At 50.5% G+C, this 26,293-nt stretch overlaps 1 protein-coding gene and 1 pseudogene across 2 annotated transcripts in view; both read right to left on the bottom strand.

Moving 5' to 3' along the window:
• Positions 1 to 26,293, bottom strand: part of LOC308656941 (uncharacterized protein) — an 867,415-nt gene that overhangs the window by 45,098 nt on the left and 796,024 nt on the right. The gene's annotated exons all lie outside the window — the stretch shown is intronic.
• On the bottom strand, positions 17,332 to 18,410 carry LOC308656668 (A-type voltage-gated potassium channel KCND3-like; annotated as a pseudogene). Its single transcript has one exon. The product of its transcript is annotated as an A-type voltage-gated potassium channel KCND3-like (transcript).

The raw sequence follows: 26,293 nt of genomic DNA, 5'->3' as shown, positions 1-26,293 counted from the left end.
GAAAGTGGCAGAGCTGTGGGTGGCACCCAGGCCTGCCTGCCTTGCACAGTCCATGCTCTTACTAACCTATCTGCCAGTGGGGGGCTCCTGAGACAAGCCAGGCCTGGCCCAACAGGTGCAAGGGGTGTGGCTCAGGCTCCCATTAGAACCTCAGGACAGGACAAGCCCAGGGCTCTTTCTCCTTTGGCCTGGAGCAAGCTGCAACAGGCCTCCGAATGCAAGTGACTGCACTAGAGGACTGCACCACTCCCCTCTCTGCCTATTCACCGCTTTCCCCACCTCGACCAGAACAGCCATATCAGTCATCACATCCCACACTTGAGATCCCCTGCCTGGGCACCGGCTTTAGCACCTTGGTGGAAACAACTAGGACTTTTGACCAGGCTGAAGTCCACGTGGACCCCTAGCCTGTTCCTTCCTCCCCTCTGTTTCTCACCACGAAATGCAGCCTACTGGTTCCTGGTAAGGACCCCATGGTGGGTTACAAAAATGACCACCTGTTCTTCCCATCTTTGTACTCACACCTGATGTGATGTGATGGGATGCTCCTCCTTTCCAAAGGTGGAATCTTTCTCTACTCTTTGAATCTGGGCTTGGCCATTTGATTTCCTATGGCCCTTAAGACATCAGCAAAACTGGAAAAGAGCTTTATACGTTGGGACTTGACCTCTTGGGCAGCAGCTGGGAGCCCTGCAACTGCCACCATCTGAGGCATCTGGACTAGTCTGCAGGATGGTGAGAGACCTGAGCCCAGCCATCCATCCCTGCTGCCCTGGGCGTTCTCGAGCCAGCTGCCAGATATGTGAGCCAGGCCACCCCCAGCTGAGCCACAGATGACCAGGAGAACAGCTGACCAGCCAGCCAGATGAGGACAACTGCCCAGGCCACTCAAACCCACAGAATCATGTGACATAATAAATGTTTATGATGTAAGCCACTGGATTTCCAGGGTGGTTTGTTGTGTAGTAAATGAATTCTAAACTCCACAAAGGAACTGATGAAGGTGCTAGAAAATAAGTCCTGCAGGAGAGAGTGGCAGTCTAATGCAGTGGTTTGGGGGCTTCTGGGGGCAGAATGTCCGAGTTTTAAACCCTTCTCAGCCACTGAGTAGTTGTGCGACCTTTGACAAGCTGCTTAATCCCCCTGTACTTCAGTTTGCTCATCTGTAAAGTGGAGATGATAGTCATGTCTACTTGGTGGGGTTGTTGTGAAAATGGGTTAATACACAGAGCACTTAGAACACGGCCTGATCTACCATGTGAGGGTTTGCCAAAGTCCCAATAGTCGGAGGGTTCTTACACAAAGGAAGGGCATCCATCAGATCTCTAGCTCCTGAGAGGGCTGACCTCAGGCAGCGAAATGACCCTATCATGAGGGACAAAAGTTTGACATCAGGAAAGACTTCCCGAATAGGGAGTATGGCTAGATGCAAAAAAGGTTCTGGAATATCTTTTAGGTAGATGGCCTTCTGAGGCCAAGAGAAGCACGGTCAGCAGCAAGGTTCTGCCATCACTGCACCAATGCACACACAGGGTATCCTATTTTAGGGGGGCGGGGATACTGGGGATTGAACTCAGGGGCACTCTACCACTGAGCCAAACCCCCAGCCCTATTTTGTATTTTAGTTAGAGACAGGGTCTCACTGAGTTGCTTAGCACCTCACCATTGCTGAGGCTGGCCTTGAACTTGCGATCCTCCTGCTTCAACCTCCTGAGATGCTGGGAATACAGGCGTGTGCCACCACACCCAGCTAGTCTTCTCTTTAGAAAGACCTACCAAAGCAAAGCTTTCATGCCCTCAGAATCATCTTACTGCCTTCCTCGATGCAGCATCTCAGAGGGAATTCGTTCTCTGAAAAAAAGAGGAGCAAGAACTCATCCCTTGCCTCCATTCACCCGTTAGGGCCTCTGAATTAACTTCTGGCTATAACTTTACTGAAATTCAGCAGAAGGAGGGAACAGGTACCTATATACCACTATGACTACCTGGGCGTCCAGCCAGGGGCAGGCAGTGCCAGGAGAGGGGCCAAGACTCCCTTTGAGTCACCAGCCTGAGTTCTGGGACCTGACCCTCTTCCCTGGGCCAACATTTTCACTGAGGATGGCTCAGCTGGAACCCCGAGTAGCAGGTGAATAGGGATGACTTCTGAGTCAGATGAAACCCAGGAGGCTAAAGCAGATATTCCTTGCCTGTGGGCCATGGTATGCAAGTGATAAAGCACCCCTGGTTTCAATCCCCAGAACCAAAAGTGGGCGGGGGGGGGGCGGGGGGGGGAGAATGGTTACAGGCATAGAGACAGACATGGATCCTCTCAGTTTCCAAGGTGGCTGGGTGGGGTGTGAGCAGAACCCCTCATCAGCCTCAAGCAGCCTGGCCAGCCCCAGGTCAAAGAGCAAGGTTAAACACACAGCCAGGCGACCACACCGAAAAGCATGGTTCCAAAGCAAAATACTACCAAGCCTAAATGGGAAGGAGGCACAAACTCAGAAGGGTTCCACTTGGAGCAGAACAGAAGGTGATATTTTTAAAATTCTTGCTGTTACTAGAAGGTTACACACCAGAATAAGATGGGGACGGGACTGACTCTGGATCTTGCAAAGTTGGGAAAAGGAGGGGTATTATCCTCTCCACTGAGGTGGGGCTAACCATTGCCAAGAAAGGAGCCCTGGGTGCCGAGGCCCCAGAGAGGGCTGCCTCCTTCACCTTTCTCCCCATCTCCTTTCACCACTTACGCGCCTAATTATAAGTGTCACTCCAATTCATTTGATTTATTTTCTGTGCCTGGCAACCATACCTGGCAATCATTTGGGGACCTGAACACATGGTTAGTACGCCAGGAATGTTTGTTGAATGAATCAAGGCCATAGGCAACACTGAATTCAAGTTGGCATCCACAGTTGGAAGCCCTGCTGCCCTCTGCCCACCCACCCCAATACTTTTTTTGTGTGTAAACCAGACTACAGATCCAACGACTGCTGGATCTCCCTGGTTCAGGAACCAACCCCCAGCAACTCTCTTAGGATTCTTTACGTTCAGAGTCAATTTCTGGGGAGAAGCGGTAGGTGGGTGGATGAGGAGATCAGGATGATGCTTCTGGTGTAAGAGGGTCACCTCTCAGCCTACTAATCTTCCAAGAATAGAGGGACTCCGGTGGCAGAAAGGAAACAAGTACCTAGAGGTTTCCCGTTTCAATAATGGCCCAGGTTATCCTGAGAATTTTCCCCTCCATACCACTCTCAGCCAGCAGGCCTTCTCTCCCCCCAACCCGCTCCCCTCACCCATAATATTTATACACTCCTACCAGGTCTCTCTCTTGCGTGATTTCTCAGGATGAAACAGATCTGATGATCCCTGATCATCTGATCCAGATTCCTGCTCCATCTGGACTGGAACTCTCCCAGAGATACATACCCTGCTACCCTGCCCCAAATTTGGGTATCTCCTCCCTTGCTTTATGCCACAAAATGCACAACCCTGGCGCCCAACTCGCTGTCTAATGGTGCTTGGTTAAAGTTTTAGCTTTCGGTGTGTTCAACCATACTCTAGCAGGTGCTTCTCATTCTGTCCAAAGGGAACAGGCAGGACTATGATGAGGTGGCAGTGGGCCGGTGCACATTGCTGAACCCCTTCTGAGGCACTCTACTGCGAGCTGGGGCCCAGGACCAGAGCCCCTGACTTTGAGAGGCCAAGGGTGCGTGTGCAAGCAGGGGCTGTTTCATCCAGGCTTTATGATGGCAGGAGCTTTCCTAGGAGAGGACTCAACTCACCTGGCCGCATTACACCATACTTCCCCTTCACTGTCACCAACTTGCCACCTGCTCTCTGTCCTCCACCCCTCTGAATACTGGATAGAAAGCCAATGATACGTTCACAGCCCAAGAGAGTCCACACACTTACCCTTTCCCCAGTCCTCTGTGATCATTTAATGGTTGACTTCATTCAAATAATAGAAGATAATATACACCAAGCTGCCCACACGGATGCTAACAGCAATCTATAGATCCTCCTGCACTCCTGGGGAGCTCATCAGAAAATAATGGATGTGGAGAAAGGAAGGGCCATTTACAGACTATCAGGATAATAGTGGAAGGATGGGGTGGGGCAGGTAGGAGGTGGAGGTTATCAGGGAGGTGGGGTGGTAGGAGGCAATGGAGGGGGTGGGGATGCCAATCATCCCCAGAATCCATCCACCCATGCTACAGGGTCCTTGGCTATCCATTCCAAAGGGGCTGATAAGAACCTTAGGTGGTGGCTCACCCAGGGAATCTCCATGGCCCAGGGGGATTGGATCTGGCAGGGCTGGATCCAGGTCATTCTAAGTCTGTGCTAGGACAGATACTCTAGGGTCTTCTTGACACCAAATCCCCAAGAATTAAATTTTCTGACCATAATTATCCCTGCCTTCCAGAACTACTTCCTTACAGAACCTCTGGTTTTTCACAGCCCTTGGACTTTGGGAGTTTAGACAATGTAGATCTGAGTTCAATACAAAGAGGAGGCTTATGATCACTGACTTGTCTCCAGCAATGGAATGGACTGCATCAAAAAGGGTAAGGTCCCCATTTCTAGAATGTTCAGCAGACCTGTTGTTGAAGGGAGTCTAGCTCTGAAAGGCGATAGCAAACTAGACTCTTTCTAAATCTAAGACTCATGGGGCTTAAATGTCTGTCTGATCTCACCCTTTAAAAGCTTCTTGGTCCCAGGGTTAACATCTGATCTTTCCCTTCACATGGCCCAACAGAGGTGTCTAGGGAGCTAGAGTCACAATTCCCTGCTGTCTCTAGGCACAGCACTCCAGCCCTAGGTCACAGAGGTCAGTGACCTTGTTGACTATGTCATATTGGCTCACCATCAATCAATCCCTCTGGGGGAGTCTCCAAAGAAGGACCTCCCAAGCTTCTCTGCAGATTTGCATTTTGATGGATGCTTTGGCCAAGGATCCTTTTAACTTCTGCCTCTCTGGAGAAGGAGAAATAAAAAGGGGAGGTTGCCGGTGCCCTGCCATTTAGAGGCTGGTTCTCCAGGCTGTGGATTATCCAGGCTACTGGGTTAATGACCCATTTTCCTTGGAAGAGGGAGAGACGTAAGGCGCATGTAACCGTGATAGGTGGTGATAACTCACTAGATGCAACCCATTTATTATTTGGAAGAGGATACTGAGGACCAGAGAGAAGAAGTGACCTGCCTGAGGTCACATAGCCTACCAAAGTAGGTTTTACATAGCCCTACTCCAGCCAAAGGATTCAGCCACCCCACATAAGCCAATTCAGGCATAAAACACTGAACTGGTTGCATGAACACAGCAGCCTCTACTCTCCAGATGAGAAGCTGACCTTACATGGGAATATTCGGAACATCAAACACGATGTGTGGGGGTGGGGAGGGGAGGGGCATAATAATCTCTCTAAGCCTTGCCCAAACTGAGCATGCCAGTTGAGTTGCAGGAGAATGTTTTATTAATCAACACAATGCCCTTTGCTCACGTGATTTGAGATTCTGAGGGAGGACAGGGGAGGGAACCAGGTGCTTGGCTCAGAAGACAGGGACACAAGTCCTCAGGTGCAGAAATCTCGGGAGATTTCTCCCGTCAGCTACTGAATGCAGAAGAGAAATGGGAGGAAAAAGAAGGGGGAAAGAAAAACCCTATTGTTCTTCCTCCTGCCCGTGCAGAAATGGCATGAAAGAGGCAGACCGAGTCCCAGGGCCACAGCGTCAGAAAAGCCAACGAAGGGGAGTGAGGGCCACAACTCAGGAGGGGGGATGGCACCTGATCACTGGGATCCCTCCAGGAGGCTGCAAGGCAGGGCTTTGACACCCCAGGGCTGACATTTTCCAGAAGGATCCTCCCCCTCCCCACCCATCTCCCAGAGCTGAGAGAGGTCACAATCACCAGGAGGGGCTATTGCTAAGGGAGCACAGGGGTCTGTCAGAACCCGTGACAAGCACAGGCCCCCACCAGGGCTGCTGCCCCTCATTCCGAGACTGTGGGGACTGGCTGTTTCCGGCTCCTGCTGGCTGAGCTGCGGTCCTTCTTGTGGGCAGGGAGGGGCCGGCTAAAAGGCTAAGTAGTGTCCAAAGGCAGCTTAGGGTTGGGCAGGGATGCCACCGATCCCTAGACTGGGACATTAGCAGCCAGGCCACCTGGGACCAGAGCCTCTCCAGAGGACATGGCTGACGATTCTGAAAATGTTATTATAAAAGATAATTATACAGGGTATTTACAGTTGTTCCTCTCCCATACATTTTTGGAGAGGGTGGAGGAACAGATTCTATTAGAATACACTGAAAGATCCCCTGTTCTTTTTAGTCTTCCCTCTTTTTCACCAGCGTATCCCCTGTTGTGAACTCCCTGCCTGCCTCGTGTGTCCATGTCACTGTGGGCCCAGCGAAGCCTCAACACCCACACTTGCGTGTCCACTGGTCTCGTCTCCCTTGACTCTGACCTTTCCTTTGTCGCTTTCTGCGTCCGCCCGCCACTCATCCTTGTTACCTTTGCCCACTGACCCTGAGAGTCCTCGGTCCCTGCATCTTAGGGAGTCAGGGGATGCTTATGTCTCCTCCACCCAGGACAGAGGCTGTGGAAAGAGATTTGTCACCTTCCAGGAAATGCAATTTCAGGCTCCCCAATGTCCTTGGAGGGGAATGTGGCCGGTGAGTGACAGTGCCAGCGGTCTCCAGGCACCAGTGATGGCCTCTGAGCCGGCCTCAGTGTTCACAGCTACCAAACATGGGCAATATCTCACTCCTATGGTTATTGGGAGAATTAAATGCATATAAATAATTCATATTCAGCACACACCTGGAACATTGCTAAAGCCCAATAACGTGAGTTATTATTGTTGTTAAGGAGAATGATAGACCCTCAAGGTCAGGGTGAACCTACTTCCACCCATTCAGTCTTCAGTGGGGCTGGCAGACCTATGTTTCTCGTCCTCTGGGTAACAACCCTGAAGAGACTAAACACAGTGATTGAGCCATCACCTCCGTCCTAGAGACGGCCACTCTCTGACACCTCGCCCACCACGGAGGACCACGCTTTATTCCTCGGGCTATGTCCCCACGGCTCTCCCTGCAGGTCAGGCCAATGGCTTCAGTCTCTCCCCTTTACCAGCTTCAGTCCCTTTTTCAGAGCTTCTCCTTCAACCTTTCATTCTCGTTTTATACATTGATTTGTTTATTGTCTGCGGTTCCTGAGAATTTGAGTTGACATTCACAGATTCTTCCACAGACCCCATCACGATGTCCTGTGCATGGGAGACCCACGGTATTTTTGAATGAATGGTCAAATGTGTGAAGGTATTCCATTTCTCCACCATGATCTTTCAAGGACCAACTGAATTGCCACCTCCTTCAAGAAGTCTCCCTGATACCTGCCGCCCCTACCTTCTCCTCATACCTTCCTATCTTTCGCTCCTGCTTCTTAGCTTACTGAGCCCAGGAACACAGCTATGTGAACACAGCCATCTCCATGACTGAACTGGGTTTCCCTACGAGGTCAGTGAATTTGAACACCCACCTCACGGGGTTTGGTCCCTATCTTCCTTGTCTCTTTGTGACCCCTCATATCAACTAGGCCTAGTTCACGGTGACACATGCTTGCTGAATTATTGAGCCACAGTAGCTCACCCGGAGCTCAAGACAGGAGTGCCCCTAGAGGCGCAGGTCAGAGGATGTGCTGAGTGATGTCAGGGGTGCAAATGACATTTTTCTCCAAGGAGAAGAAGGAAACAAGCCGGAGTAGCAGTGTCTCAAGTCCCTGGAAGGTCTGCCCAAGGGTTTCTCACTTTAAGGATCAGGACAGTGCTACCGACAAAGGCTAGACCACTCTCAATCACCCTCAGCCAGGCAGAGACAGTTCTTTGGTCTGTGACCATTCAGACCCTCACCACCCATCTATGTGACAATGTAAAGGTCCCTTTATTAATTTTATTAATTTTTTTTTCAGCAGAGCCCATAAATTTTGCTTTCCTGTGTGGATACTGTTTATTTATCATTGCAGGAGTCTAAAAATAAGCCTTGTTTTACTCAGAAAACCAATCTTCCCTCTCAGCTCCAACAAAAGCACAGTATGAAAGGGAACTTCCACAGGCCGAGAACAGAGAACAAATGGAAGCTTCTCTGGCAAAGCAGTTGGTTTGCAGGTGGTACCGGCATTCCTAATGGGAATGGGGGTAGGGCATGGGGCAGGAAACGCTCCCCAAGGCCCTCTCCTCTGCCTGCTTTAATTTTTCCTGGGACAGTCTCATCCATTTTTTTTTTTCTGCTTTAGCTGATGGTTTTGGAAGCTGCCTCCCTGCTGAGTCTCAGAACCACCTCTCCACCTGTCTGCTGGCCCCCTGGAGGACACCCACCATTAACTGAAAACACTGTAGGTCCAAAGCCAGGTTCATGGCCTCTACCTCCTCTCTTGACCTCCTGCCAACCTGTTCCTTCTCTAATGTCCGCTAAGGTCACACCTCTCGTTATCCACACTCCTGAGTTCCTTTTGACTTCTCCTCCTCCTGGTCTTTCCATTCTAGTCTTTTTTTTTCTGCTCTGATACTGTACCTGCACCAGGTCAGGCTTTCTTTACCTCTTTCTTCATACCTGGCTCCGTCTTCTGGCGGACTGTCCTGAGTCCGGGAATTCCCTTCTGACATTCACCCAGAAGATACCTGCCAAATACATCTTCATGTCCGTACGTCACTGGAGCCCCCAGAGTGGCTCCCTAGTGCCTACTGGCTGAATTCCTTAACCTCATGTTTCAGGTCCTCTGCATCTCTAGCAAACCTGTTGTTCCTGCTTATTTCAAGCCACTTCCCTCTTTGTACACCTGAAATGCTAGCAAACCAGCATATTGGTGAAGCGTCCAAAACATCATGCCCTTTTGCAATTTATTTGGATTTCCATTCCTGTATATTTAAATCCTGCTCGTGATTGTTGGTCTAGCTGAAATGTCACCTTTCCCACAAAGCCAATCATTCCTTCATCAGCCAATATTTATTAAGCATTTATTCTGTTACAAACACTCCTGATCGTTTCGGCACACAGACACTCTTGTGAACATACTCAGATCCCCCATTATGCTGTAAATTTCTTAGAGCTGACCTTTTATTTATTTTTATATCTTCAACACTGCCTAATAATGTGCCTTGCAAATACTGGGTGTTCAATAATATTTGTTGAATCAAGATTCATGCTGTCTGTGGTCTTAATGTTGTTTAGTTTAATTCTCCTAGGGTTTTTTTTTTCTGCTTAAGTATGCATGTCCAGAAAGAAGTAAAAATAAACTAATGATACTTCTCAGCAGCTCTAAGCCTGTAATTACGGTTAACTCTCAGTTATCCATGCCATTGGAAAAAAAAAGAGCATCCAAAAGAATTCCACACGAGAAGCAAAGAAACATTATTTCTATCAGTCTTTGACACGCATTGCATAATTTTTAAGCATCTGATTTGTCATTTTAATTCTGTTTGGCTGATCAGTTGATATTTGCTTTTACAGTCCCTCAATAACTGGCGGGGTGATAGGCACGAAAGGGGAGATGGAGAACTCTGCTGGTTTGGAATGAAACATTTGCTCTGAACAACTTCCAAGGCAAGGCTCCAGATCCTCACAACATCACACGCTCCCAGGTGTGGCCATTTCTCTCCAGTGATAAAAGAGACTCCCAAGACCCCTAAACAGCTCATTATTTGCTAAAGAAGATGACAAGAGCCACCAGGACCAACGGGGTTCTGGGATGGAGGGAGGGCTCTGCTGCCTTCCAGTTTGTTGGCATCGGAAGGTGCCTTGCTGTGCCACTGGGAACCTCTGGATGCAAATCAAAGGAACCGATATTTGTAATGTTGCATCGATAGCCAGATAACGTAGGGGAGAAAGTTCCCCTTTTCCACTTCTGAAGCAAACAAATATCACATGTGGTGACTCGGCAGCTGCATTAGTTGGGGAAAATTGATGCACATTTCATGTGTCAGGGAGCTGAATCCCAGAGAACGGAGCCAGCCTCCCAGAAAATGGTTTCTTTATATAGTTCCATCCATTTATTGTTTGATTGGACTTTCTGTATATTAAATACAAGCTGTTCTGCAGCTCACAGGTATTATGATGCGTTGGCTCGGTGGGAAATAATGAAGGTGATGGGATTTTACAGCATCGCATTACAAAGGAGGCGTCCCCAGCCTCATCCATCTCTCCATCAACAAGCTTGTGTGTGAGGTGGCACTTATATTAAAACGATTTTTCTGATTCAGTTTAATGACACTCATTCAAGTCCTGACACCAGGAATATGATTACATGAGCTAAATGCAATCTTCCTCCATCCAGTCGTGGTCACTGAAGGCTGAGCTCTTCCCTCCTCAGTCCCACCTTCCCATTCACCCATCCTTTGCATTGAGCTGGGTGGAGGGAGGCAGTAGGGAGACGAGGTGGGCATTCTGGCCGGAGGAAAGTGGGTTGGACAGAGTAGGAGGCTGAACTTGAGCTGGGGGCCGGGAGAGCTGAGCCCTTTGGCAGAGAACTTTGAATATCCAAAAGCACCATGATAACACTTCCCTCCTTGACACAAACAAGTCCTCCTTAGAAGTTGGTTAGCAGTCAATACTGTGCGCTCCTTCCAAAAGAGAGGGACAGGTCTGGTACCTACTTCCCAGAAAAGAAACACTGACCAGTGGATGAACATTTAAGATACATATGAGCCTTGGGGAGAGCGTCAGCTTCCTAGAAACGCTTGGCTGTGTACAGGGCAGGAGGGGGGCACTCTGCTCCTCTCCCTGGTCTAGAAGAGCTCCCAGGCTGGATGGAGGGTGGATAGGACCCTGCAATGGCCTGGGTCAGGTGCTCACCGAAACAAAAACACTCAAAATAGTGACTGAAGGGCTCCCCCCTCCCCTGAGGACGGGAAGGGCCAGGTCGACTTTTATTTACATGATTTTGAGGCGGAATAATTGCTGCTCCTCGGGAAGAATCCTGTTTGTATTTACGGGTGTATTTAAAGAGGGAAACCCAAACAAAACCAAGCAGAAAGAGGTTGAGATTGATTTCGAGAGATTCCGGAAGAGAGCTGTGAAATGAGCACCAGCCTGGAAATCCCTTTCCAAAAACTGCAGCGATTTGAATTACTGAATCGGAAGACAAATCCAACATGAGGCTCCTAGTGCGAAGCACCCAAAGCCTCAAGACTGACCTTGCCCTCCTGGGTAGCCTGAAACCCTGTGCCCACCCCACTCTCTAGGGAGCTCCCGCAGTTGACAAGTGGCCTCTGTTTGGTGTCTGCGTCAAGGCATGATGGTGAACACATATCAGTCCCTTGCCAGGTGCTCAGGAACTGCTTCCTTGGTGCAAAATCCAGGTGTGGATGCTCCCTGCTTATACTCTTGAGATGCTGCGGCTACAACTCAGCTCCTTGGGCTTGTTCTTTCCATGCCGAGATCTCAGCTGCCCTGGGCCTTGGAGCCACCCTGCAATACCTTGAGGCCTCTACTTGTGAAATGCTTCTCCTTGGGCAGGAAAAGATCTTTAGGACTGTGTCTTCCCAGACAGTTCCTTGCTGTACAATTTTGGAATGTGTCCTGTTGCCTCTCTACCTCCAAATATATGCAAAATCCCTCCCTCTTCCCATCTCTACTGTTACCACCACCACCTCTTGCCTGGATTATTGTGCTGGCTTCTCCCCTACATTATACTTACTACCCAGCAGCCAAAGTGATTCTCTGGAACATAAGACGGCGGCTCAAAACCCTCCAATGGTTTCCCATGCAAAGCAGAGTAAGAGGCAAAGTCCTCGTGGTGGTCGCAAGGAGCCTGTCTGAGCTGCTTCCCCCATTACCTCTCCAGTCTCATTTCCTGGTCCTCTTCTGCCCCCTCTCATGCAGCTCAACCGTTAGGGACTTCCTTGCAATTCAAAGACTAGCAAACCAGACCTCTCCTGCCGGATCTTGCATTTGCTGTTCCTTCTGCCTGGAATGTTGTTCCCCAAGCTACCCACATTCTTTCAAGTCTCTGCTCAGTATCACCTTAACTGAGAGCTTCTTCTTGACCTTCTAATATAACATAATAACTCACTCAGTACTCCTTCACACTCAGTAGTCTCTGTCATGTCATGCTTTATTTTTCTCCGTAGCCTGAGATGACTGTTTGTTAATTTGCTTACTGTCTAGTACTGTCCACTAAGCAGCACAAAACTGTGTTTCCAGGGGCTAATGGGTGTTCAATATATATTTGTTGAATGAATAATTAAATTGAGGGAAGCATCATGGGTAGGGCACTTAGCTATGGCTCCTTTCCTGCTCCTCCTGGGCCCAAGAGTCTGGAGGGGAGCATCGCCAAATAACCAAAAACAATAACAAGGATTGGGTGCAGATTTTCCTTGCAAGAAGGCCCACTTCTGCTAAGGCTAAAGCCTTGTGGAGGGCTTGCTTGGCTCCCAGTCTTTGCCCTGCCCATAAACACCCCGCCTGACGTCTGGCTAACTCAGCTGCTGGCTCTCCCAATGGCCAGAAGATGGTTATCAAATGAGAAAACAGAAGCTGGGCAAGTCAAGGTACAAACCTGTTTGGTTGAACAAATAGATATTAAAGCCCTGTGCTAGGCACACACCCTACAGTGATTTTTGGTACAAAAATGTGCCTTGAAGAGCTCACAACCTGGGGAAAAAACAAACAGCCAAAGTCAATAAAATGTGGCAATGACAAGACAGAAGAATGCAAGGGCTACACTGGGAGGCAAGAGGAGAGTCCCTATCTCCTGGAGGGACAGGAAGGCCTCATGGAGAAGATGCTGTGGGGTTAAGTTTGAAAGATGATGTGAGTCAGCAAGACACAGGAAGTTAAGAAATGTCACCAAAGAAAGGATTTTGAGGTCATTTGTTCTCAGTGTCTTATGATCAGTTCCCTGGGCAAGGACCCAGTGGGCACATTAACTATTGCCCCGACTGAGGCACTTGGGCACTGGGAGGAGGGTTGATGGGCCCTGGAGGCAGCCGATGAAGGTACAGACATACTTCTGGAACCTGATGGGTTAACAAAAACAGATCTCAGACCGACTCCAGTTCTGGCACCAGGAGTGCCCGATCGAGTGCCCCCATCCATAGTGTTCCTGTCTCGTTCTCCTAAGCCAAGTGTCCCTGTCTCCTGGAACTCAGGCAAGCCCCTTCCAGGATTGTATTTTAAAGGGAAATGCAAATCACCTGGAGGCTGCTTTGTGCCTGGAAGAAGTAAAAATCGATTCTGTTTTTGTTAAAGTGATTTTTTGGACACTGTCAAAAGCTCTCATCTCAGAGCACAGGGTGACAGATAGGCTGCCGATCTCAATTACGTAACTGAGCCGACCGGGCAGCAGAGGGCCATCTCATCAGGAGCAGACCCGGCTCCAGCCATTCCCAAGCCCGATTCCCCTTCTCTAAGATACCCAAGAGTGGTCCCATTCCATTCAGGCCTGGAACTGGCCTTCTGCAACCCTTGTGGATGCCTGCTCACCAGGCTTTCCTTCCACATGCTCTCCTGGTCCCCACCTGAGTTCCCCTGAGGGACTGGCTGGGGCAGTCCAGGCCCACCGTGAGGCTGAGCAAAGTCAACCAAATGAAGAAGGGAAATCTGCTTTGAAAAGGTTTACGTCACATAATACATTCTCGAACTAGTTACGTTGGTCTTATTGAATATTGGGAGTTCTATGTTATCCCTTCCCCTCTGCTAACTCAGATAATTGGGAATTTATTTTATTTATAGCATCAATTATGAATATGGAAATTAATCCTTGAATGGTGAATTTCCGGAATTCAACTGTCAAGGGAGCGCACAGAAAGTCTGGGCAGAGCTCCGGGGTCTCTCCCATCAGCACAAGAGGCTGTAAAGGAAAGCCACCCTCAAGCCCGGGTGGCAGTTTGGACTGTTATTGTTCTTGTGTGTGGAAGGAACGTGAGAACATTAAATAACCGGTAATCATTGGCTCCAGGAGATCCCTCCCTGGGGGACGCTAGTAACTCATTGGCAAAGTGCTGGAAAAGCAGGCAGAGATGGCAACGGAACTAGGAAGAGCCAGCACCTCCCCTCAGCACATCAGCCCTCCTCCTGTCAGCCAGCCCGGCTCTGCAAAGCAGCTGACGACCGTCCCTCTGCAAAAACGGAGCTTGGGAGAGGAGTAGGGCAAGGGCAGTCTGGAGACAGGAAGAGGTAGGTGTCTGCTGGGAGGTGTTGGAAGCAGGGACACTCTGGCAGAGAACTGGTCCTTGATATCCCACGGCCACTTGAGGCTCAACTGCCAGTGCAGAGTCAGACAGAGATAGGCTTTTCCCAGTGGTTGAGAAAAGCTACAACTAGCCAGTGAATGTGCTCAGGACAGGCACCAGCCAGGGGAGAGAAAAGGTTTCCCCAACTGAGTCAGCAAGTCCTCCAGTAAGAACAGCATCTCCACAGTCCTGCAGAGCATCTCAGTGGACAGATCAAGTCACCAAGTAAAGGTCCCTCTCCTCTCTTCCTGGGAACCAAGACTTGGATCTATACCCTTAAGAGAGAACAGACATGTCCAAAGGGGACTGAGGACAGCATCAGGCCAAGTGAATGGAGCAGGAGCCCCATTTAACCCGACCCATGCATTAAAAAGCCTTTTGTCAAGCATCTGCTATGGAGAGTCAAGCAAAGGAGCCTGGTAACGGTGCCAACTGCCAACTTAGGTCAAAGTCAGAGTAGCCTGATCCGGCACTGAGCTCCACCAGCCAAGATGGAGGGGGGAAGAAGAGGCTGCTTTCTCGTAACGTATCTGAGTTTAAGGAAGACACTGCTGAATGGTTTCCTTTCTTGCCCGAATGGTTCTCCTCCCAGAAGTGAGACAGTTTAATGCATGGGAAAGGAAGACAGACTTGTTTACTGTAGGTGTGGGGTGAGCAAACCCACAGGCCCACGGTTGGGGAACCATGCTTCACCCCAATGCAAGCATCCTTCTCATCATTTTTACCTTCACTCTTAGAGTCTGTCTGCTCCCCCATCTCCATCCTAAGAAAGTAAATAGGAAGCCAAGACTGTCCAGCCCTCACGCTGGACTTGCCCCTTGAACTACAGGGCAAATGCTAAAGGAAATTAGCTGTTTCTCTGGCAGCAGTAAAACACTGGATCTTGTTACGAAAACAGCCTTTAATATCTAAGGCAGTACTTTAAACTGCCTAGAAAGAAATGTTTCATGTATAAAATTTCTGTGCCTGGTACAGTGCCTGAAATGCAGTACTCACTGAGCGGATGTTTTCTTGACTAGTAATATGACCTGAATAGAATATCATACCCTGAGGCCATCTAAAGAGGCAATAAACCTGAAGGTCTGATTTCTATCTCTGGGCCCTGGTGGATTGAGAACAAGTGGGGTGATAGAGTGAAAAAAAAAAGGGCAGAAGGCCCTAGCTTTTGAAAATTAGCTCTGCCCTTTATCTATGATTATGGGAAATTTACTTAACCTCTCTGAGTCTCACCTTTTGTATCTTTAGAGGGTATAGAATTGTTCCTACTTAGCAGGACTATTGTGAAGACTCAGAGCTAATATATGCAAAGTGCTTAGCACAGTGCTGACACATAGTAGACGCCCATATGTTGTTCTACTAATAATAAAAAGTAACGGGCAGGTGGCCAGTGAAGTTTCCATTGATGTCCTCCGAAACGATTTAATTTTAATTCTGACATCCATCAGTCTACTCAGGGTTTATTCCTATAAAAGTTTCTCCCTCTGTTGTCATGAGTCCTATCAAAAGGAACCTGAGGACACTGGGCAGTCAGGGCCATATCAGGAGAATACCTTGGGGTCCGGGGTGTGTGTCCCTGGCCATGGGTGAGGTCCCCTTCAGGAAGGTGAAGGGATGGTCTGGTAGCCACAAAAGTGCCTCTTTCTCCTGACAGCAGTCAGCTTCCAGGCCCATTTTATACTTCAATATCCCAGTATGCCCAAAAGTTCACATCTACCACTTGAACCAGAAAAAACAAAGTCAAATAACCCCAAATTCTTACCCACCCCAGGCGAGCAGCTACTTGAAAAAGAGAATGTGTGTGTGAGTGTGTGAGTGTGAGTGTGTGTGTGTGTGTGTGTGTGTGTGTTGGAGTGGGAGGAAGGGGCAGGGTGGCTTCTGTTAGACATAGAGGTAAAGGAAATGTCCCCATCAAATGTGGCCTTCACAAATGGATTATGACACCCCTTGCTCTCCCCCTTCCCCTCCCTTGTGGCAGAATGACAAATATAATCTTTTTAAAAGGTCCCATCACCTGCTCAGTCATTCCCAATAAGCATACGCAGCACTATGGAAAAACCGACACCACCGCCATGGTGTTCCCGCCAGGAAAAGAAATCAAATCACCAGGATGCCACCAGTGGAATTGTCAAAGACCAAATAAAAAGCGTCATGAATTCTCCATCAGCAATATAACGCTCCCTGGCCTAAGCAAATATAGACCCAGCATATGAACTGTGGAGGGATTTTGCATTCGCCTCAATGGCTTCCGACAGCTGAAGCAGAAACCCCTATGAAATCCATGTCTCCATAAAGATGCCTTTATTGGCTCTCATCCAGTTAGGGTGAAGACTGTAATCTCCTTCCTGAGTCCCCTGCTTCTGAGACCTCCCTGAGCACCTCTCCCTCCCTATGATGATGCTGCCGCTTCTGTCTGACCATGTGATCCATTCAGATGATCTCACTGCTACCCAGGTGGGCCAGGTCATTCCATCATTGATTCAGGCTGAGAAAGCAAGACTTTCCTCCTTTAGTGAGAAAAGAGAAAACAGGTGCCTCACTTTTTAGGCAAAACCCCAGTTCAGGGTCACTTAGAGAAAGTCTGCTTAGAGCAACTGAACCCTTGATCATTTGTGGCAGCAGAGAAAAAAAAAATAAGGCAAATGAGAAAACAGCTGGCAAATATACTAGGAAGAATCCAGAAAGAATGCTCTGGGTGTCTTCTGGGGAGGGAAATCTACAACTTCATTACCACATTCACTGAACTTCTCACAACCCTCTTCCTCCCCACCACAGCCCTTAGAGGCGCAGATGCTCCTAAGGATACAGCCATCAACTCCCTGGACCCCACATCTCTCTCTCTCTCACACACACACACACACACACACACACACACACACACACTGCATGGCTGACAAAAGAAATGGTGACTTAATTTTCCACCTTTTATAAAACACATGCCCCAGCCCCAAAAGAATCAATTCAGAGCAGCTCACACGCCCCAACAAACCACTCATGTTCTGTTTCCCTCGTGGTGATGCTCTCGGACTTGGATGAGGCACTCCCTGCTCCTCTCCCCAGGCCTGATACCAGTCCGAAGCTTCACGGTCCACCCCACCTCCACCCTCGTGGAGTCTACCAGTGTGCTGACTTACCCCAGTGTGGTCATGGTGACAATGGTGTACCAAAAAGAGGCTGGGATGCTGGTGAACTTGCTGGCAGAGGAGCCCTTCTCGGTGTAAAACATCACAGTGGCAAAGATGATGATGGCCATGGTGAGGGAGAAGAGGAGAAAGCCCAGCTCCGAGGCGCAGCTCTTCAGGGTGTAGCCCAGGATCCGCAGGCCCTGGGAGTGGCGCGAGAACTTGAAGATCCTAAAGACGCGGAAGACCCGGAGCGTGACGAAGGCCCCGGACACGTCCTCGTTGTTGGTCATGACCAGGCCGATGTAGTAGGGCATGATGGCCACCACGTCGATGATGCTCATCACGCTGCGGATGAAGCGGTAGCGGCTGGGCGCCGCGAAGAGCCGGAGGAGGTACTCCACCGTGAAGATCATGACACAGGCCGTGTCCAGGCAAAAGAAGGCCACCGAGTAGCGCTCTCCGCACGGCAGCGGGGACCGTGCCCCAAGGCACCGTCTCCACCACGTTGGTGATGACCGAGACCGCAATGAAGAAGCCAGTCACGTAGTAGAAGACCAGGGCCAGGGTGCTGGTGTGCGGGTTCTCGAAGGCGCGCCACATGGTCTGGCTGAAGCTGAGCGAGGGCATGGACTCCTGGTTGTTCTCGGAGTCGTTGTCGTCCATGAGCCGCTCGGCGTTCTCGCGCTTGCGGTCCTTGTACTCCTCGTAGCAGCAGTCGCCGATGATCTCGGGGAGGATGCCGTAGAAGGCCAGCTCGTCGTCGTCGTCGTAGGCGGAAATGCACTAGCGCGGGTAGTGCATTTTCCCCGTGCGGTAGAAGTTGAGCACACAGAGGAACACTTCCGGGTCACGGTCAAAGAAATACTCCTTCCTTCTCGGTGCTTCCCAGCAGCGTGTCCGGGTAGCGCTCCAACGTGGTCCTCCAGGTCTGGAACCGCCGCCCGCTCACATTGAGGACGATCAGCTCATCCTGCCGCTTGTTCTTGTCGGCCGGGGCTAGGGGCATGGGGCAGTTGGCCACGGGCATCCACCCAATGGCCGCAGCCCGGGCGAAGGGCAGCCAGGCTGCAACTCCAGCCGCCATGGTGACTCCAGCTCTTGGGCCGGGAACTGCGTGGACACTTTGCACACCAGCTTGGAGTTAGCTCGGCGACCCCTGGGAGACGGGAGAGAGCAGAGAGACGAGGGCTGAGTCCATCTTGACTCACCGGCAGGAAAAAGAACAGAGGAAAGGGTCACTGGTGGGTGAAACAGTCTCCAAGACGACTTGATAAAACAGAAACCATCACAGAGAGGGGACTTGATTTTTTATTTTTTTTCAGTCCTCCCCACTTAGGGAGCACACCTAGCAGGGGGTGGGGCATCAGGGCGGGATCACCAGATGTTGAGGACTGACTGACAAATTGTCAAGTTCCGAGAGGGCTCGGGAGCATTTGGAGGGAGAGCCTCTTTAGCAGGAAGATGTGGGAAGACTCGGGTAATAATCAGCTCTGAAAGGTTATGGCGTTATTACGAATTTAAATTGGGAGAGGGTAAATGAGTTCTCATTAAACGAATTTAAAAGTGGGATAAACATGCTAATTTTTATTTCACTTCATCCACCAGGGTAATCAGGAATGGGGTGTGGATGAGGGAGACCAACTAAATAGATCCTTTCTATTCCTCCCTGGGGAGGGAGAGGCTGGGGCTACCCAGGTCTGGAAAACTCTCTGCCACCCACAGGTGACCACAGTAGGCCTAGCTTAGTGAAGCACTGTCCTCATCCTGTGGGAGGAGTCTGTCTCTGGCAAAGTGCTACTTTTGGGGATACTTGGTCTTGCTTCTGTCCCTGTTAACTTAATGTCTAATTATGCCCCTAAGAACCCTGATGGAAAGACATAGTTGTGAGGCTGGTCAGGATCTCTTGGATTCTTGGTTCACCTGGCTTCCATGTATTGTCCCTCTCCCTCCCCAGAGGAAGCCGATCTAAGTCCTGCCATCCCTATCCTATATTCCTTGCTTCCCATCTCCATCTGCCCAGCATCCATAGCTCCTTCTAGTTATATAACAATACTCCTTCCCAAGCCAGCCTCTCTCACCTGGCCCTGCTCCACCCTTGGAGATTCCTCCAGAGCTGGGCCACCTTGTCCCTTCACCCACAGCTCTCTTTATTTCCCTATCACCTGCATGAATGGAGAGGACAGTGGCATGGAGAATTATATTTGGCTTTGGGAAGCACATTTACCTTCCCAAATCTGGCGTTTTAAAGATGATAGTGAAATGACTCTGCAATCCCCAAATGTACACCATCTGTAGGAAGACATGTGGTGACACAGAAACACACGTAACAGCGACGGAAAATTGTTTGGGGTTGGCACACTCATCTCCACTAATCCTAAACTGATCACACAGAACAAATCCTAACTCAAGTTATTTGGATCCTCTGGAACTCACTTGATTTGACTCTGTGTTTAAATAAACGAGGCAGAGGTGACTCCTGGAGTTTTTTTCTGTTACACAAAGACTTGTAGTGGGATTTAATTTCATTGCTATCTAAAATCCTGCTTGACCTTCTGACTCCTGGCTCATCTAAGTTTCTCTTGCTCTGAGATGCTACTGGACATTTCCACCTGGATGCCTTTGAAAGTGGACAGGTTTAAACTACCTCCTTGCAAAAAGCTGTCCTTTACCTTTTGCTTAACATTCCTAACTCCAGGCCTGTCACCTGGCACATCTTTTTCATAGTCCCACCCCAAGAATTGACAAATAATGAAACAGCTGCTCTTAATGTCTTCGTGATGGCCCAGATTCCCTCCAGCCTCCTTCCCACTGGAATTCTTATCTCTCACTCTCACCCCCACCTCAGTTCTCCTGTTCCCCTGAAATATTCTACTCAGAGGATCCTCCCCAAAACAAGGTTCCAATTGTGTTTTATCCCACAGCCTGTAAAATAAAATCCAAACTCCTTGGCCTGGCACTGCAGTATCTCCACAATGGATCCTGGCTTAACATTCCAGCTATGCACCTATCCTGGCCTCCAGCAAAATGAGCACTAGCTTGTGAACGGACCTGGGGAAGGTTTGTCTCTAGGTCATTCATCCTTCTCCCTCACCCTGCCTATTAGAATCCTACCTGTTCATCACCTTCCCTGAGATGCCTCCTCATCTCCCCACTGTATGATGCTTTCCTTTCTTTGGGCTATCAGTATTTTGCCTCTCTACTTTAGTGCCTACCACCCTCTGGCCAAGATTGCACCTTCTTTCCATATGTCTTATTATTAATAATAATAGCTAACAGTAATTTAACACCTATTCTGTGTAAGCATTGCACCATTTCCCATGGTTTGTGTCATTGAATCTTCACAGCAATCCTAGGAAGAAGAGTCTATCGTGTCTCTTGCTTCATAGATAAGAAAAACTAAGGTTTACAGTTACAGAGCAGTCTAACAATCCCCAAAGTGGCAGCACGGAGATTCCCCTGCCAGCAGTTTACTGAGCACTGATCATGCCAGGTACAGGACCCCATGCTTCCCTGCCTCATCTCCATCTAGCCCATCAAAAGCCCTGTGTGCTACACACCCTCCTAGTCCTCATTTTGTGGATGAAGAAAAACAAGTATAAGGAGTTATAACAATTGTCTAAAGGATGTGATAAGGACACAGAGAGCTTTAAACCCAGGCAGTCTCAATGCAGAGTTAAAAGTGCAGCCAGTCCACTCCCTGGCTCTCCCCAGCCCACACTAAGCTCTTTAAGGGCAAAGGCCATGACACCTCAACTTTTCCATCATAAGCCATGAGAAGCACAGTGCAGTGCAGGAGTAGGCACTCAAGTTGGCACCATTTGTGGTCCATTGATTTTACTCTGTGCCTTGCTAATGTATTTCAGGGACGTCAAGGGTGGGTGTTCTTTCTCCAAAAGATAGTAGATTCTGAAGACAGAGCTGAATCAAAAGAACCCTAGAATTGAGTGTCTGCTTCTGACTCACTGTAGCCTCAGTCAAGTATCCTCAAGGAGCTGAAATCTGCCTCAATTATCCCCCCTGCACACCAAGGGAAATCTCACAGGTCCCTCTGCTCCCTAAAAAAGCGGGGTTGATCCAGATGCTACAGAAGACAACAGCAAAGACAAGGATATTGCCCATAAGTGTCACCACTCAGAGAATAGAAAAACAGCACAGGCCTGATGAGATCTTGATTAGGGAAACCAAGAGATGCAAGGAATGAATGGGGATCTTTTATCCAAGACAGTGGGTAGCCCACATGCCACTAACAAAAGATGCAGGAATACATCCTGCATTGTCTATCTTTCTTCAATAAATTTACCCTCATAATGAACGAACTATGCTTTTTTTTTTTTTTTTTTGACAGGAGATTTTACTGTCCCTCAGCACGCTTGGCTAATTTTCCAAGAGACCAGGGAGCTGGGAAGCAAGCCCACAATCTAGACATTGGTCACAGAGGTTCCAATTCTGACTCAGGTAATATTTACTGAGCACTGACAATGCCCTGGGCACTGTGGGAGGCACTTTTCTACATAGCACTGAACTTTTTTCCACAAAAACCCTATGATGTTTCTTCTGCCCATGGGAATCAGAAAATTTCCTTCAAAGTGACTAAGTTTCACCTATATAAGAATTGACAATTTTTAAATAGACCATTCATCAGCTCACTACCAAATGGCTTTCCTGATCTAGGCATGGCCAAATATGACATTCCTGACAGACAAGGGCAGGATACAGAGACTCCCCTCCCTGCCTTCCCCAGGCAGCAGATAGCAAGGGCTCTGGAGAACTTGCATTACTGTTTCAGTGCTATCCTGAACCTGTAAGCAAATCACTGTTACCCTCTGAGTCTCAGAGTCCTCTTCTGTGAAATGAAAGAATGGGACAAGAAAAATGACAGGGGATCCTTTGGCTCAAAAAATCTCCAATTCTATTGGATCCAGGACATCAGGAATGTAACTCTGGTCTCACTGAGACAGCCTCATGACAGCTGGCCGTGCAGAGCGGGAAGTAGAGCATCTGGGCTTGTTGCTGTGGGGATGCAATTAGCCTGAGCTTCGTCTCAGCAGAGGGAGTTCTGGGAATTCCTGATGAGGCTGGTGCCCAGAACAGGGCACACAACCTGAGTCACTTGCAACCCAAGGCAACGCAAGGCCTGGTCTGACCACAGAACCTCTGGTCACTCACCTAGAGGGGGCCAGGCCTCAGACTCTGGGCCCTGAGCTTCTGACCCTTAACATCCTTGCTTTATCCCAGAATGGAGCTCAAAGAGGTAGGACCTGCAGAGGGGTCAAGTGACACAAAGTAAGACTATTGAATCAGAAGATACCCTGTGGAATCCTGTTTGGCCAGCTGCATGGCTGTACACCCTGAGGGGATGATACTCTTTCCCTTCCATTCTCCAAGTTCAGCTCCGTCTGACTCCCAAGCCCCAATGCCAGTACTTGTCTCTGCTAAACTGAGTCCCATCACCTTACTCTCTTAATCCCAAGCCAATTTCCTCTTTTCTAAAGGCCACGAGTATTTTATAAACTGCTTTTATATGGATAATTGAGAGCTCAGGGGAGGGCAAAAAATACCCCCCTCTGTATCTATCATAAAGTCTTTGGTCCAAGGCCAAACATTTACCCCATGAATTAATGCCGGACAATCTTCCTGAAGAAGGTCAAAAAAGTACCAGCCTATCTCTAGAGCCTCAGAATTTGTCCTCCTGGTTAAAGGTACAAAAAAGAGCAATCATCCCATTGCTACTTTCTGTGTGTGTGCACACACATGTGTACATGCACACATACATGGATGGGCATACACCTGGGTTTGGAAGGGAAGGACAGTGTCCCACCAGGTACCATGCCCAAAGCCACACCAACCATACCAGCATACAATCCTGCAGGCATGACCTGCTTGATCAGGGCTTTTCCATGGCGGCCACTGCACCACTCACCACTGAAGGCACCAACACCTCCCAGAGCCAGCCTGGGTATGAATCCTGCAACAGGCACTACCGTTCGGCCCCATTTCCAGCCAATGGCACTGCACATGCCTCAAATGCCAAGGTTTTACTAGGACGTGGACGCTTTACAAATGAAAAATATGAAGCTATTTTTGTTTGGGGCAGAAGAATTTGACAGTGGAAAAGATTTGGCAGTGGGGAGGGGGTGGGGAAGACATTTAAAACAGGTAAGCTCTGAGGTAAAAAATTCTGGAAAAGGGAAACACATTTTTTTTTTCCTGCTTTAAAAAGTCAGCTGCCCTGTTAAACAGCTTCTGTTTTGAAGGTATAACACCAAAAACAGGCAGAGTGACTACAGAACCCTTCCTAGGGCTTGACACCTAACTTCAGCACAGGCACAAAGCAGCAAAACTGTCATATCCCCAAGGTCTGCCCTTCAATGACCTCCGTGGAGAGTCTCTGGAAACTTACTTTCCATAATCTTATATCACATCCCCCTTGGGTCGGAATGGGGCTGGTTTGGGGACAGGGGAAGGTGCCCAGGATCCAGAGGGTTTCTACTGTGTCTCCAGGGTTTGGGTAGGCAGGCATGAAGCTGACAAGGTGAGTCAAGCTGGAGATCCAAGGGGCACAGGCCTGGGACACAGAGATCCTCTTCTCTACAGTGCCACTCCTAGGCTGGCCAGGGCACTTACCTGAACTCTTTTTCTTCAACCTCAACAACAAAGGGGAACAAGTCACTAATCTTTCTTCCTCTGGGGGTCCCTGTGTATTGCCTTGTGTTGCATTCAAGTAGAGACAAGAAAAAATTAACACGTAATTCCTTTCTGTGTGCCCATGTATGTCCACAATGGGCAAGGTGCACATGCCTTGCCTTCAATTTGTGCACACCCAGGAGCCCCTTCTACGGACATTAAACATCCAGAAGTAACAAAAAATAAGGCGGAAATTTATCATATATATCCATGCAAAATACAGCAACACATGCTTGGTCTTACAAACATTGTGCCTTAGGACCCCAAGAAAGTTCAGACGCTCTCTCGCAAGGAATACACTTCTTTTTGCTGTTAAGATTCCAGGTCTGGAACCTCAGCCTGTTGCTGACTTATCAGGACAGCCCGGGAGAAACGCAGAACATCTTGGGTCTGATTCAAATGTCAGCACTAAACAAGCGCAGGAATTTAATTGATTCCAGGTAATTTATCTGCCCAGTCCCTTATGTCCCCCACCCCCAGTGTAAACACCACCTAAAGCAAGTCACTGGAACCCCTTCACCAGGGCTGCATGGCCTCTGGTGTCACTGAGAGAGACCTTTCCTAGAGCTTGCAGGGTGGAAGGGGCGCCTGGCAGGACCAGATGGACGGGCCCCCGGCCTCTGGTAGGCACACCGCAGGCTCGCCGGGCCGGAGAACTTTGCAAAGCGCCCCAAACCGCTCCCAGCATCCACTCTCAGCCATTTCTCTCCTTCTCAGCTCACAAAGAGCGGGGACCGTGCAAGCCGCCGCCACCTGCAGCGGGATCCTGAGGCGTTGCCTCTGGCACCCCGGAGGGAAGGCAGGCCAATAGAAAGAGGGCAGAGGTTCACACCCCCACCCCCAAACCTCAAAGCGCCTAGCTGCCCGGAGGTGGCTTCACAGCCGGAGGGAACCGACGCCTCCGAACCGGCTGCCGGCTCCCCCACGGCACCGGCCCCACCCCCAATCCTTCCGGCGCCCCAGCGCCCACCCACCCGGGCGCGGGAGTGGGAGGGTGCCTCGTGGGCAGCTGGAGCAACAGGCGTGGGAGCAGCGCTCCACTCACTTGCTGGCTCCTGAAGGCTCGGTCGCGTCCCTCTTACCTTCGGCGAAGCAAGCCCCAGGCCCCGCGCCCCGCGCGCGAGGAAGCTGCGGCCGGGAGCCGGGGGCCGCGGAGGCGCTGAGCGCCCAGCTGCGCGGGGAAGCGCCCAGCCGCTGCCGCTCGCGCGGCTCCTCCTTGCCGGCGAAGTCTTGCTCGCTCCCTCCCTCGCTCGGTCGGTTCCTGCGTCAGTCGGTCCGTGGGGCCCTCCCTCCGCCGCCGCAGCCGCCGCCGCCGCCCCAGCCCCAGCCCCAGCCCCAGCTCGGTAGCGCGTCCCCTCACCGCTCCGCTCACGGGCTCGCAGGCTCCCTCGTTGGCTCCCTGTCCCCGCCGCTGCCGGCGCCGCGCAGAGCGGAGCCCGGCGGGCCACGGGCTTCCTCTCCCGAGGTCCCTCTCTGGAGGAGGTGGTGGGGGCGCGGCGCAGGCGGGGCGGAGAGGAGAGTCCGGGGGAGGCGGCGAGGCTGCGCCCTCGGTTCCCTACCGATCCCCGCCGACCGGGCGGCCCCAGGCCCGGCCGGAGAGCGCCGGGCAGCCAGGCAGCGGAGGGAGAGAGGAGGAGGACCTGGAGCCTCGCCGCGGGAGGGTGCCCAGGGCGAGGGCGTGCGAGGGGGAGTGACTCCGCGCGCGAGGGAGTGTGTGTGTGTGTGTGTGTGTGTGTGTGTGTGTAGAGGGGCGCGCGCGGGAGCGGTGATTGGGGGGGAGGGCGGGGGGCGGGGAGACTAGGCAGAGCCTGGTGCGTCTCCACGGGCGAGTGAGGAATCCTAGGGTGTGCCTGAAGGTGGTGAAGTGTGCCGACGCGGGTGTGAGCGCGTGTGCCGGCGAGGGTGGGCACCAGGGTGAGCGTGGCAAGGTGAGCTCGGCCTGGAGGTGGGGGAGGAGCGGGGAGTACTGCGTGAGCGCGTGTTCGGGGGCGTGTTTGGCGGGAGACCCAGGGAGAGGTGGCAGGGAGTGCCGGTGTGCGCGCGCGTGGGGTGTGTGCACCTAGCAGGGTGTTTCTCCTTCACTGCCCACGCGGCAGCAGCACCTGCTTGAGGCCAAGCCTGGCCACCTGGCGAGGTGGAGCCCATCACCGCGCAAGCTTCCGGGCTAGCCCCAGGCGCTGTTTGTACCAGGGCTGGAGAGATCGCGGGAGGTTGGAGTGGGGGACACACGGCCCATATCCCACCGAAGAGCTGCTCTCCTGCTGGAGTGCAAGGGCATGGCCC

The sequence above is a fragment of the Spermophilus citellus genome (genome assembly GCF_964194105.1).
Source record: "Spermophilus citellus genome assembly, chromosome: 9".
In the NCBI taxonomy this organism is placed as follows: domain Eukaryota; kingdom Metazoa; phylum Chordata; class Mammalia; order Rodentia; family Sciuridae; genus Spermophilus; species Spermophilus citellus.
Note: the sequence above shows the minus strand (reverse complement) of the source record. Positions and strands in the feature narration are given on the sequence as shown.